The following is a 14827-nucleotide window of genomic DNA, read 5'->3' on the forward strand; positions in this document are numbered from 1 at the left end:
TGTCTGTGAGAGACGTGTCTATGTAAGAGACGTGTCTGGGTCTTGTCTATGTGAGAGACGTGTCTATGTAAAAGACGTGTCTGGGTCTTGTCTATGTGAGAGACGTGTCTATGTGAGAGACGTGTCTATGTGAGAGACGTGTCTATGTAAGAGACGTGTCTGGGTCTTGTCTATGTGAGAGACGTGTCTATCTATGTAAGAGACGTGTCTATGTAAGAGACGTGTCTATGTAAGAGACGTGTCTATGTAAGAGACGTGTCTATGTGAGAGACGTGTCTATGTGAGAGACGTGTCTATGTAAGAGACGTGTCTATGTAAGAGACGTGTCTGGGTCTTGTCTATGTAAGCGACGTGTCTACGTGAGAGACGTGTCTATGTGAGAGACGTGTCTATGTGAGAGACGTGTCTACGTGAGAGACGTGTCTATGTGAGAGACGTGTCTATGTGAGAGCCGTGTCTGGGTCTTGTCTACGTGAGAGACGTGTCTATGTGAGAGACGTGTCTATGTGAGAGACGTGTCTACGTGAGAGACGTGTCTACGTGAGAGACGTGTCTGGGTCGTGTCTCTGAACTCCGCTCTCCGCGCGTCTCCATCCATTTTGCCGCGCGGAGCCGCCATTTCCCGCGCCGCGACTCCCAGCGCAGAGCCCGCCCCTCCCCCACGGCCCTCACCAACATCGTCCATCACCATCCATCACCATCACCAACATCGTCCATCACCATCCATCACCATCACCAACATCGTCCCTCACCAACATCGTCCATCACCATCCATCACCAACATCGACCATCACCAACATCGTCCCTCACCATCCATCACCAACATCGTCCATCACCAACATCGTCCATCACCAACATCGACCATCACCAACATCGTCCATCACCATCCATCACCATCACCAACATCGTCCCTCACCATCCATCACCAACATCGTCCATCACCAACATCGTCCATCACCAACATCGTCCATCACCAACATCGACCATCACCAACATCGTCCATCACCATCCATGACCATCACCAACATCGTCCATCACCATCCATCACCAACATCGTCCCTCACCAACATCGTCCCTCACCATCCATCACCAACATCGTCCATCAACATCGTCCATCACCAACACCAACATCGTCCCTCACCATCCATCACCAACATCGTCCATCAACATCGTCCATCAACAACACCAACATCGTCCATCACCATCCATCTCCATCACCAACATCGTCCATCACCATCCATCACCAACATCGTCAATCACCATCCATCACCAACATCGTCCATCAACATCGTCCCTCACCATCCATCACCAACATCGTCCATCACCATCACCAACATCGTCCATCACCAACATCGTCCATCACCATCCATCACCAACACCAACATAGTCCATCACCATCCATCACCATCACCAACATCGTCCATCACCAACATCGTCCATCACCAACATCGTCCCTCACCAACATCGTCCATCACCATCCATCACCAACATCGTCCATCACCAACATCGTCCCTCACCAACATCGTCCATCACCATCACCAACATCGTCCCTCACCAACATCGTCCATCACCATCCATCACCAACATCGTCCATCACCAACATCATCCATCGACCATCACCAACATCGACCATCACCAACATCGTCCACCATCACCAACATCGTCCATCACCAACATCGTCCCTCACCATCACCAACATCGTCCCTCACCAACATCGTCCCTCACCAATATCGCCCCTCACCATCGCCAACATCGCCCCTCACCATCGTCAACATCGACCATCACCAACATCGACCATCACCAACATCGACCATCACCAACATCGTCCATCACCAACATCGTCCATCACCAACATCATCCATCACCAACATCGTCCCTCACCATCACCAACATCGTCCCTCACCAACATCGTCCCTCACCATCGCCAACATCGTCCCTCACCATCACCAACATCGTCCCTCACCATCACCAACATCGTCCCAAACCATCACCAACATCGTCCCTCACCATCACCAACATCGTCCCTCACCATCACCAACATCGTCCCTCACCAACATCGTCCCTCACCAACGTCGTCCCTCACCAACGTCGTCCCTCACCATCACCAACGTCGTCCCTCACCACCAACATCGTCCTTCACCATCACCAACATCGTCCCTCACCATCTCCAACCGACATCATCACTCACCAACACCGTCATCCCTCGCCATCAACACATAGGCATACAAACACGGGCAGACATAAATACGTAGAAGAACGGACACACAAAATTAAGGCAGGCGCACAGGAAGAGAAAAACATCCTCTCATCTATATGCGTTTTATGGCACACGAGGGGGGGTGGATGGCCAGCAGCCACGCCCGGCCGCCTTTGTCACCTCCGGTGACGAGGTTCACCCATCGCACCCGGGGTACTCATTTGAGGCAGAGCCGACCTAGGGGAGGGCAGGTTCCCAGGACCGGTTCAACATAATCGCCATTGGTGTCGGCCGTGAGCGGGACTCGGGACTTCGCAGCGCGCTCACCCGCAGGACAGGCTAAAGGGCAAACCCCGCACTCAGACAGGGCAGACAGACAGGACACGGGCAGACAGACAGGACAGACAAGACATACAGACAGACAAGACACGGGCAGGACAGACAGGCAGACAGGGCAGACAGACAGACAGGGCAGACAGACAGGACAGACAGACAGGGCAGACAGACCAGACAGACAGGGCAGACAGACAAGACACGGGCAGGACAGACAGGACAGACAAGACAGGCAGGCCAGACAGGCAGACAGACAGGCAAGACACGGGCAGGACAGACAGGCAGACAAGACACGGGCAGGACAGACAGGGCAGACAGATAAGACAGGCAGGCAGACGACTAGACACGGGAAGACAGACAGGCAGGACAGATAAGACAGGCAGGCAGACGACTAGACACGGGAAGACAGACAGGCAGGACAGACAAGACAGGCAGACATACAGGCAAGACACGGGCAAGACAGACAGGCAGACAAGACACGGGCAGGACAGACAGACGGGCAGACAAGACACACAGGCAGGACAGACAGATAGGACAGGTAGACAGGGCAGACAGACAAGACACGGGCAGGACAGACAGGGCAGACAAGACACGGGCAGGACAGACAGACAGGCAGACAAGACACACGGGCAGGACAGACAGGCAGACAAGACACGGGCAGGACAGACAGGGCAGACAGGCAAGACACGGGCAGGACAGACAGACAGGCAGACAAGACACGGGCAGGACAGACAGGGCAGACAGGCAAGACACGGGCAGGACAGACAGACAGGCAGATAAGACACGGGCAGGACAGACAGGCAGACAGACACGGGCAGGACAGGCAGACAGACACGGGCAGGACAGACAGACAGGCAGACAGACAGGCAGACAAGACACGGGCAGGACAGACAGACAGGCAGACAGACACGGGCAGGACAGACTGGCAGACAAGACACGGGCAGGACAGACAGGCAGACAAGACACGGGCAAGACAGACATACAGGCAGACAAGACACGGGCAGGACAGGCAGACAAGACACGGGCAGGACAGACAGACAGGCAGACAGACACGGGCAGGACAGACAGGCAGACAAGACACGGGCAGGACAGACAGACAGGCAGACAAGACACGGGCAAGACAGACAGGCAGACAAGACACGGGCAGGACAGACAGACAGGCAGACAGACACACGGGCAGGACAGACAGACAGGGAGACAAGACACACGGGCAGGACAGACAGACACACGGGCAGGGCGCCAGGGGAGGGCATGCGAGGTGCCGCTGTCTCCGTCCGCCCACGCAGTCTCGCCTCGAACAAATCCGCCCCACCCCCACCTCACTCACCTCCTCCCCCCACCTCACTCACCTCCCCCCACCTCACTCACCTCCTCCCCCCACCTCACTCACCTCCTCCCCCCACCTCACTCACCTCCTCCCCCCACCTCACTCACCTCCCCCCACCTCACTCATCTCCTCCCCCCACCTCACTCACCTCCCCCCACCTCACTCACCTTCATTCCCCCGGGCTGGGGGGGGCTCGTCTGGGCTGGGAGGGACCGGGGTCTTGAGGGGGGGATGGGGGCGGGGTTGGGGCATGCTGTGTGGGGGGGGGGGTGACGGAAGCGTTGGGTTCTCCCCGGAGCCTCCATTCATTAAACTCGATTTTCAGGGCGGACAGTGAGTGGGTGAGCGCGTAGAGGACACGTGCGTGTGTGTGTGTGCGCGTGTGTGTGTGCGTGTGTGTGCGTGCGTGTGTGTGCGTGTGTGGGGAGCGGTGGTGTTAGCGCGCTGCGCTATGAACCCGGCCGTCCGGGCTCGATTCCCGCTCACAACCAACACCGGTGACGATTATCTGAACCGGTCCTGGGCCTCATCCCCTAGGTCGACTCGGCCTCAAATGAGTACCTAGTGCTGTGTGTAAACATTGCCACTGGGGAGACAAAGGCGGTCGGGCGTGGTGCTGGCCACCCCCACGAGTGCCGCCGTGCTAACAGCACTTGCCCCTACAGTCTGTGAAGGCTATACTGGGGATCTTTGGCTAACGCGTTGTTAGCCGTGGCAGGGAATCAAACTCGCGTGGCCGGCCTGGTTGATAACCCAGTGCCGCTACCCACTTATCACGACCGCCCGCTCCCCGCGCACACTGGACACCCACCCTCCCGCCCGCCACGTTATATGGAGATAATGAAAGTAGGTAGTTAGTGTTTTGCCCTGTCCCCGTGTGTCTGCCTTAATTCCCCGTCTAGATCTCAGCTCCCGCATTTCAGACCCCACCCCCACCCCCCTTTCTATTTTGTTGGTGCTGAGCGATGTGATGCGGTGTGTAAACATCAGCATTGGGAAGACAAAGGCGGCCGGGCGTGGTTCGGGCATCACCGCTGCCCGCGTGCACCGTTCCGGCCTTCATAGGTGGTGCTCGCTAACAGCACTCGCCCCTACAGTCTGTTAAGGCTATACTGGGGATCGTTGCCTTTGTGCTAGTAAGGGAGTGTGTGTGTGTCCTACACGTTTGTATATTTATATATACACACACGTGTGTGTGTGTCATGTTTTGCGCTCGAGGATCTGAGTCGCGTCCCGAGGGGCGGGGTGAGGTCACCGCGTGTCTCTGTCCCGCCGAGGGGCGGGGCTGTGGGGGCTGTTTACGCCTCTCCGCTGCTTTTGTTTTTCATGCCGCCACTGACCCCCCCACCTCCCCATGCATTCCGAGTGGCGACGAGGTGTGTGTGGGTAGTGGTTACGAGGGCTAGAAGTGATGAGGTGTGCTCGTGAAGATGCGTGTGGATGACTCGGCGTTTGTAGCGGTGCTGACGAGGTGAGGTGGTCACGGTGATGATGCTGATCGTGATGATGTGATGCTGACCACACGTGGTTATGCTGGTGCTGATGACGACGAGATCGATGGTGGTCACGGTAGCGAGGTGATTCGGTTGGTGGTGGTGATGATGATGATGTTGCCTGCAGACGAGGTGAGACGATAATCGGTAATGGTGGCGCTGATGACGAGGTTGATGGTTGCGGCGATGATGTGATGATGATGCTGATGATGGTGGTGGTGTTGGTGCCATGGTGACGAGGTGCGGGTGACGAGGTGGCGATGCGCCCGCGTCCCTACGCGACCCTGTTTACGCGCCTCTCTCCGCTCTTATCTGTCTCCCGTTTTATGGACCCGATGTGCCGACTGGGGATGGCGAGGGGGGGCGGGTAGCGGTGGCGTCGCTAGCGGGGGGGGGGGGTCTGTGGCTCCCAAGGTCACGGGGCGGGGCTGGGGGATTCATGCCGGGGGGGGGGGCAGCAGCAGCTCTGCGTGGGGCCGGGATGAGGGGGAGGAAGGGGGGGGAGGTGGAGACTGTGAGGGGAGGGAAGCGGGGTGGGTGGATGAGCGGCGTGGGGCCCGGGATAAGGGGAGCACAGGGATGTGGGGGAGGTGCAGGGGGTGTGGTGGTGGTGGGGGAGATGAGCCGTGTGGAGGAGGAGGAGGGAGGAGGAGGGGGAGGCTGTGTAATTGGAATGTGCTGGGTCACGTGAGTGGGAGCCGCTGTTTTCGAGTAAAAAATGCCGAGCGGACCCGCGCGCGCGGGGTGAGCGTGTCCTGGTTTGGCTCTCGCACTGCCCTCCTCTCCCGCCCCGTGTTAGCACGCACGCACACACACAAACACCACACCCCCCGTGTTAGCACGCACACACACACAAACACCACACCCCCCGTGTAGCGCGCGCCTGCACACACACACACTCCGCTGTGTAGGACACACACCTTTTCCCCCGTGCATCACACACACACCTCTGTGTAGAACACAGCCTCTCTGTGTCAAGCACACACCAACACCATATGTAGCGCGCGCACACCTAATCTCTTAGCCACACACACGTACCCCTATGTAGCACACACACACTTACCCCTTGTGCATCACACACTTACCCCTTGTGCATCACACACACACACTTACCCCCTGTGTATCGCACACACACACCCGTAACCCTTGTGTTTTCCCTGGTGTGGAACACATTCATATTCGCGTCATCACCCACATCGTATAACGCATACACACGCCCTTCCATACACACACACACTTGCATATGGGGGTGTGCGTGACTGTGGGCGTGTGGTTATACTTATATATTATCCTGTGTGTGTGTGTCTGTAGGGTGTATGACTGTATGTAGACGTGAGTTTGCGTGCGAATATTGTGTATATGTATATTAAGTACGGCGCAAACATATCCGGCGTCCCGAGTTTGAATCTCGACCACGGCGAAGTTCCATGGTAATTATCTGAACCGTTTGTAGGTCCTCCCCTATGTCTACTCGGCCTTAAATGAGTACGTGGTCCCGTGTATAAGTATCAGCTTTGTCGAGACAGGAGTGACTGGGCCTGGTTATATAGCCTCAATAGGTGCTCGCAAACTCACTTGACCAAACAGTATTTAAAATGCTTTATGGGGGATATTTGTCTTTGCGTAGGGTGTTAGTCAATGTAAGTGTGTGTAAAACTGGGTATCACTCGTTGAGGTGTGTGCGGGGCTTTTACATTAACCCCTGACCTACGAACCCGTGTGTGAACACCTACCCGTGAACCCTTCTCTCATGAACCATTTCCCCGTGAAACCCCTGCCCCTGAAAACCCGTGGCATGAACTGCAACCCATGGAACCCTTGCCCAGTTGAACCCTTCTCCCGTGAAACTATTGCCTCGTGAACCTCTTGCCTCGTGAACCCCTGCCCGTGGCTGTTGTTGGTCCTCCGCTACCCCCACTGCCTCCGTCCCCACAAATCGGCGCCGTCAGCATTGGCCGGGGCCCTCTCTTCGCGTCTCCCCCCGGAACGCGGCGCCGATAGACGCGCCATATCTGGCAATAGGGAATGGAATGTGCCAATGTGGGCTTCGGTAGAGGGGGGGGGTCCGGGGGAGCGAGCTAGACTTGCGCCGTCTCTGAGCGGGCTATGTGAGCCTAAGGTTAAGCTAATTTTAGCGTCGGCTTTGGTGACTTCCAGTTTGGGCAGTGGGGAGGGGAAGAGGTGATGGGTTGCCCGGGTTGTGTTGTCTGGGTTGTGAGAGAGAGTGTCTGGGTTGTGAGAGAGAGAGTGTCTGGGTTGTGAGAGAGTGTCTGGGTTGAGAGAGAGAGTGTCTGGGTTGTGAGAGAGTGTCTGGGTTGAGAGGGAGAGTGTCTGGGTTGAGAGAGAGAGTGTCTGGGTTGAGAGAGAGAGTCTGGGTTGAGAGAGAGGGAGAGTCTGGGTTGAGAGAGAGAGAGAGTCTGGGTTGAGAGAGAGAGTGTCTGGGTTGAGAGAGAGAGAGTGTCTGGGTTGAGAGAGAGAGTCTGGGTTGAGAGGGAGAGAGTGTCTGTGTTGAGAGGGAGAGAGTGTCTGGGTTGAGAGGGAGAGAGTCTGGGTTGAGAGAGAGAGAGTCTGGATCGAGAGAGAGAGTGTCTTGGTTGAGAGAGAGAGAGAGTCTGGGTTGTGCGAGAGAGAGAGTCTGGATTGAGAGAGAGAGTCTGGGTTGAGAGAGAGTGTCTGGGTTGAGAGAGGGTGTCTGGGTTGAGAGAGAGTGTCTGGGTTGTGAGAGAGTGTCTGGGTTGTGAGAGAGAGAGTGTGTCTGGGGTGAGAGAGAGTGTCTGGGTTGAGAGGGAGAGAGAGAGTGTCTAGGTTGAGAGGGAGAGAGAGAGTGTCTGGGTTGAGAGGGAGAGAGAGATTGTCTGGGTTGAGAGGGAGAGAGAGAGTGTCTGGGTTGCGAGAGAGAGAGTGTCTGGGTTGAGAGGGAGAGAGTGTGTCTGGGTTGAGAGGGAGAGAGTGTCTGGGTTGAGAGGGAGAGAGTGTGTCTGGGTTGAGAGAGTGTCTGGGTTGAGAGAGTGTCTGGGTTGCGAGAGAGAGAGTGTCTGGGTTGCGAGAGAGTGTCTGGGTTGAGAGGGAGAGAGTGTCTGGGTTGAGAAGGAGAGAGTGTCTGGGTTGAGAGGGAGAGAGTGTCTGGGTTGAGAGGGAGAGAGTGTCTGGGTTGAGAGAGAGAGAGTGTCTGGGTTGAGAGAGTGTCTGGGTTGCGAGAGAGAGAGTGTCTGGGTTGAGAGAGTGTCTGGGTTGCGAGAGAGAGTGTCTGGGTTGAGAGAGTGTCTGGGTTGCGAGAGAGAGAGTGTCTGGGTTGAGAGGGAGAGAGTGTGTCTGGGTTGAGAGGTAGAGAGTGTGTCTGGGTTGAGAGGGAGAGAGTGTCTGGGTTGAGAGGGAGAGAGTGTCTGGGTTGAGAGGGAGAGAGTGTCTGGGTTGAGAGAGAGAGTGTCTGGGTTGAGAGAGGGAGAGTGTCTGGGTTGAGAGAGGGAGAGTGTCTGGGTTGAGAGAGGGAGAGTGTCTGGGTTGCGAGAGAGAGAGTGTCTGGGTTGAGAGGGAGAGAGTGTCTGGGTTGAGAGAGAGAGAGAGTCTGGGTTGAGAGAGTGTCTGGGTTGAGAGAGAGAGTGTCTGGGTTGAGAGAGAGAGAGTGTCTGGGTTCTGGGTTGGGCAATGTGTCTTATGTTGCGTCCTGGTTGTGTTTTTGTCTGGCTTTGTGTCAGTGGTGGTTGTGTTTGGATTGTCTGAGTTGTAATTGTATCTTGAGTTGTGCCTGGATTGTGATTGTCTTGGTTGTGATTGCATTAGCGTTGGTGTGCTATGTACTGGTATACAAGCTACGAAAATAGTACAAGTTAATGTGCGTGCTGGTGTTCGTGTGTGTTGGAGTTGGTGTGTGCGTGCGAATGTGAGTACGAACGCAGGTATTTGCGCAAAATTGCGTGAATGTGTGTGCGTGCGTGCACTAGTGTATATGAGAGTGTGACTATATGAGCGTGTGTGTACCTTGTGCTGTGTGTAAACATCGCCACTGGGGAGACAAAGGCGGCTGGGCGTGTTGCTGTCCACCCACCCCATTCGTGTGCCGTGCCGGCCTTCATAGGTGCTGCTTGCCAACATCACTTGTCCCAACAATATTTCGAGGCTATACGGGGCATCTTAGTTTGTGTTAAGCATCTGTCTGTGAAAGTGTGCACACAACCTGGGCTAGCGTTGCGGTGACCTCACCGTCACTGAGTAATTATATTCTAGTGTGTGTGTGTATATATACCTGTGTAGGTCGACTCGGCCTCAGATGCGTACCTGGTGCGGTGTGTAAACATCGCCACTCGGGAGACAAAGGCAGCCGGGCGTGGTGGCTGTGCTAACGACACACACCCACGTGTGCCGTGCCGACATTTCATATAGGTGCTTGCAACAAAAAAAAGGCTCGTGTTCGAACAATCTGTTAAGGCCATACGGGGGGATCTTTGAATAATTGTGCGTGTGTGATAGTTTTTTTTATATCAAAGTTTTCTTGGTTATGTATTAACAACGCGCACGTGACTGTCCGTCCAGCCAGCAATAGTGTGATGTGTACATATCTCTGTTTTAAGTGTATGTGTGTTATGAATATATATGGCACAATGTGTATATATTTTGTATAATCGTGTGTGTGTGTGGGTCCATGTGTGTGTGTGTGGGTCCATGTATGTGTGTGTGTGGGTCCATGTGTATGTGTGTGTGGGTCCATGTGTATGTGTGTGTGGGTCCATGTGTATGTGTGTGTGGGTCCATGTGTATGTGTGTGTGGGTCCATGTATATATGTGTGTGTGTGTGTGGGTCCATGTATATGTGTGTGGGTCCATGTGTGTGTGTGTGGGTCTATGTGTGTGTGTGTGTGGGTCTATGTGTGTGTGTGGGTCCGTGTATGTGTGTGTGTGGGTCCGTGTATGTGTGTGTGTGGGTCCGTGTATGTGTGTGTGGGTCCGTGTATGTGTGTGTGGGTCCGTGTATGTGTGTGTGGGTCCGTGTATGTGTGTGTGGGTCCGTGTATGTGTGTGTGGGTCCGTGTATGTGTGTGTGGGTCCGTGTATGTGTGTGTGGGTCCATGTGTATGTGTGTGTTTGGGTCCGTGTATGTGTGTGTTTGGGTCCGTGTATGTGTGTGTGGGTCCATGTGTATGTGTGTGTTTGGGTCCGTGTGTGTGTGTGCGCCTACATCACGAATGCGTGACGGTGCCCCCCCCCTCTTCCTCCCCCCATAACCCCCCCTCCCCACCTCCTCTCCCCCCACTCCCCCTCCCCCGCCCGCCCATCCCACCGCCCACATCCCGCACGCGCGTCCTTCCCTTTCAGACAAAACACAGACGAGCTGCCTGGTCACCACGGAAACTAATGTTCCCTTCGAGTCTCGCATGCCGGGGGGCGGGGTGAGGGGGCGAGTGCGCGAGGGGCGGGGGAGCGAGGGGTTGGGTGGTGGGGGGCCCCCCCCTCCACCTCGCCCTCCTAGCCCTCCCCTTCATCCCCATGCTGACGCTCCCATTAGACATGTGTGATGCACGCGTGTCTACTCGTTGCGCGCACACCGCACGCGATGCGATTCGTAGTTATGAGCCAGCGCGTCCGGGCGCTGCCCGATTCGATGATCCGTTTGTTTGGCTTCGTTTAGTTGTGCTCTCATGGTCTCGTTAGTTGTTGTTGTTGTCTTCTGGTCTCGTTAGTTGTTGTTGTCTTCTGGTCTCGTTAGTTGTTGTTGTCTTCTGGTCTCGTTGTCTCCTGGTCTGGCCACCACCTACCATTCAATAACAACTGCTGCTGCTGTTGTGTGTGTCCTTAAAATAAAAAAATACGATAGGCAACGTTTCAGGCAATGCTCTATCGTCGTATAAAGAATGGCCGTTGAAGAGGGGGCATTGCCTGAAACGTCGGCTATTATATTAAGTAATATTTATTTCCTGTTTAACGCCACAGTATAATAGGTGAATGTGAGTTGTGTTGTTATTTATGCTTGTGCGGCGCTGTCAATGCAGCAGCTTCACAAAATAATTTGTTTAAACATAACATTAGCGAATGTAAATATTCATTCGCATGTGATTTACACATGTAGTCGTGGTGATGGTAGTGACGTTGGGGGGTGAAGATGGATGTTGGAGGTGGGTGAGGGAGGTGGTGGTGGTGATAATAATGATGGTAGTGATGATGGAGGTGATAGTTGGTGTGGAGGTGATGATTTTATACTCTTTGGTTCTTTCGGTAAAGTCACGTAGGTAGAAAAATAATAATACATCACGACGTTTCGATCGCCACACACCTGAAAACGGTTGCTTGTGTGGCGTGATCTATTATTATTTTTCTACCTACGTGAATTTACTGAAAGAAGCAACGAGAATAGATTCATGCAGTCGCAAAAGCTTCAAATCGTGATGATTTTAGTTTGTGTGATGGGAGCGGTGGTGACGTGATGCGATAGTGATGGAGGTGCTTGTTGGGAGGTGGTTGTTGGGGATGATGGTGTTCGTGTTGTTGGTCTCGTGTTGCGTGTCTATGCGAGTGGCCACGATCTTCGAAGCTAAGCAGGTTTGAGCCTGCTTCGTAATTGGCTGAGAGACTGCCTGGGAATGCCAGGTGTTGCAGGATTGGGCTGGGAGTTGTCCAGGAAATGTCAGTGCAACAGTATATTATTGAATCCATCTGTGCGGGTCCACGAGCGTCACCTCCTCATAAACCTTGCGTTGAATTTCTTCCAAATCAAGTGTACGAAACAGCACTTCTGCAGCAGCACTCTCCTGAAAATGAGTCTTGAGACTCCGTGAGACTTTTCCGGCTAAATGACGGACCCCGTTATTATTCTACCCGCCTAAGTGAACCAGCGGTAGAGCAAGCAGCTCGGAATGAGAATGTCGTGGGTTCAAATCCCGGTTTGGGGCCGGAGTGGGGAGGGTGACTCCAGCCCATGATCCCTACAGAGTCTACAAAATGCGCACCACTGTATGGGGAAGTTAAAAGCGGTTTTTGCGTCCTCTGGGTCGACTCGCCTCCGCCTTGGGAATATGGAATTTCCAGCACTGGCTCAGGGCTGTAAAGAGGAGAGAGATGAGCGTCAGTGCCTCAATGCTCATTTGAGCAGGATTTCACTGACTTTGGAATATATATTTTTAAATTATTATTATTCAGACTGGAGAAGTGTGGACTGGGAGCCATTGCTGACTGACGACCCGTGTGCAGCCACGATTGGGTGACGGCATTGGATGATGATGGAGATGGGGTTGGGGATGATGGAGATGCGGGGTTTGGGGGGGGGCATGGAAGTAGTAAACGGATGTGGGAGCGAGTGGAGTGGGGCTGGGAGAGAGGGAGACGGGATGGGGGAATAGGAGGGGAGGCATGGGTAGGAGGAGGAGGGATGTAGAGGGGGGAGAAGGGAAAGGCATGGGGGGGGGAGGAGGAGGGGGGAAGAGGCTGTCGTGGGGCCCTCAACAGGGGTCGGTACGCAAACGCCTCGTGTCGTTGCTTCTTGGACCTCGGGCCAGTACGGGGGGATGATGGGATACGTGGTGTGGGGGGTGGAAAGGGATGGTTGGGGATGCGTGGTGTGGGGGCGGAGGGGATGGAATAGTGGGGTGGGGGGGATACGTGATTCTGTATCGTTTGTGCGCGTACGTATGTTTGTGAACGCCTGTGTACTTGTGATTGTGTGCGTATTTCTATATGTGCGTGTGTAACTATGTGTGCGAGTGTTTATTTATCTGTGTGGGGAGCGGTAATGTGGCGGTTAGCGCGCTGCGCTACGAACCCGGCGACCCGAGTTCGATTCCCGCTCACGGCCAACACCGGTGTCTGAACCGATCTTCGGCCTCCCCTAGGTAGACTCGGCCTCAAATTAGTACCTGGTGCGGTGTGTAAACATCGCCACTCGGGAGACAAAGGCGGTCAGGCGTGGTGCTTACCACCCACCTCCACTTTTACCGTTCCAGTACTAATAGGTGCTCGCTACCAGCACTTGCTCCAATCGTTTGTTTGGGCTATAAGGGCGATCTTCTTGTATCTGTGTGCACCTCAAGGTGCACCTAGCTTGGCACAACCGCCGTTGTGACGTCACCGCTACTGAGTGGCAATCGGCTGTTGTTGTGTGTCTGTGTGTGAATGAATGTGTGTGTGGTATGTATTCGCGTGTGTGTGTGGGTGGGTGGAGGAGAGTGGCTGTGTCTCATAAGAGAACCTCTCTCTCATCCCCCCGCTCTCTCCTCCCTGGGCCCCCCGGCTCTGATTCAGAATGAGTGACGTGCTCCACCGTGAGAGCGGAGAGAGAGTGCACGGGAAGGGAGGGGGGAGAGCAGGGAGAGAGGAAAATCAGCGAGAGCAGTGAGAGCTACGGCCAAGACGGGGGGGGGGGAGGGTTGAGGGGAGAGGGAGGACAAAGCTCGCGTCTGTGTTGGCGCCTGGTCACGTGGGGAGCGGTGGTGGTGGGGGGAGAGTTGGAAGAGTGTGTGGGGGGGAATGGGGAAGAGTGAGTGGGTGTGTGTGGGGAGGAGGGCTGGGTGTGTGCGGGGGAGTGTATGGGCACGGTGTGTGGTGTGAGGAGGGTGCGTGTGTGCCTTCCTTCATAGGCGCTCGCTGACAGCACTTGCCCTAACAGTCTTTGAAAGGCTATACGGGGAGTCTTGGTTTTTGTACGCAGGAGAGGTGTGTTGGGAGAGTGGCCGTGTGTGTGGGTTTGAGGAGTGGAGAGGGTGAGTGTGTGTAGTAGAAAGAGCAAGCAGGAGTGAGGCTGTGTGGAGAGAGTGAGTGTGTGCGGAGATGGGGGAAGCCAGTTGGTGTGTGGAGTGGAGACTGTGCGTGGGGAGCGGTAGTGCAGTGGTTGGCGTGCTACGCTGCGAACCTGGCGATCCAAGTCCTATTCCTGCTAAGGGCCAACACCAGTGATGGTGTGTAAAAACATAAGCATTGGGGAGACAAAGGCGGTCGGGCGTGTTGCTGGCCACGCACCCCCTCGTGTGCCGTACCGGCCTTCATAGGCACTCGCTAACGACACTTGCCCCAACAGTCTGTTAAGGCTGTACGGGGGATCTTTGTCTTTTTAAATCTGCGTGAGAGTGTGCGCGTACATCGGTGTGTGTGTGTCTGTAAATGTGCGTGTGAGTGTGTGTGGGAGTGTGACTGCATGTGAGTGGGTGTGTGTACGTGTGACTGCGAGTGGGTGTGTGTGTCTTTGTATATGTGCGTGAGAGTGGTATGATTTTGTGTGCGAGTGTGTGTGTGTGTGTGGGCGGTCTGACGTGCGTAGCCGACTTTGCTGCCAACACAACGCAGCCCCTCCCCGTGTACCCGCATGCGGGCGCGCCTCTGTAGCCGGGAGACACAACACAGACGCACGCAACACAGACGTGGAGGCAGGGAGACGGGAGACACGGAGACACCAACCACATCGTGGCACAACAGAGACGGCGGGACGCGGCATCGAGACACAGAGACGCGACGAGAACCCACAGCACCGAAACGCGACACGCAACACACCCGGCAGGA

At 55.1% G+C, this 14827-nt stretch overlaps 1 protein-coding gene across 2 annotated transcripts in view; it reads left to right on the forward strand.

Annotated features, from left to right (window-relative positions):
• The window catches only part of LOC116946868 (uncharacterized), a 40125-nt gene that overhangs the window by 19338 nt on the left and 5960 nt on the right, over positions 1-14827 (forward strand). The window lies entirely within an intron of this gene.

The sequence above is a fragment of the Petromyzon marinus genome, chromosome 28, assembly GCF_048934315.1.
Source record: "Petromyzon marinus isolate PM22_M1 ecotype Great Lakes invasive population chromosome 28, UKy_Petmar_22M1.pri1.0, whole genome shotgun sequence".
In the NCBI taxonomy this organism is placed as follows: Eukaryota; Metazoa; Chordata; class Hyperoartia; order Petromyzontiformes; family Petromyzontidae; genus Petromyzon; species Petromyzon marinus.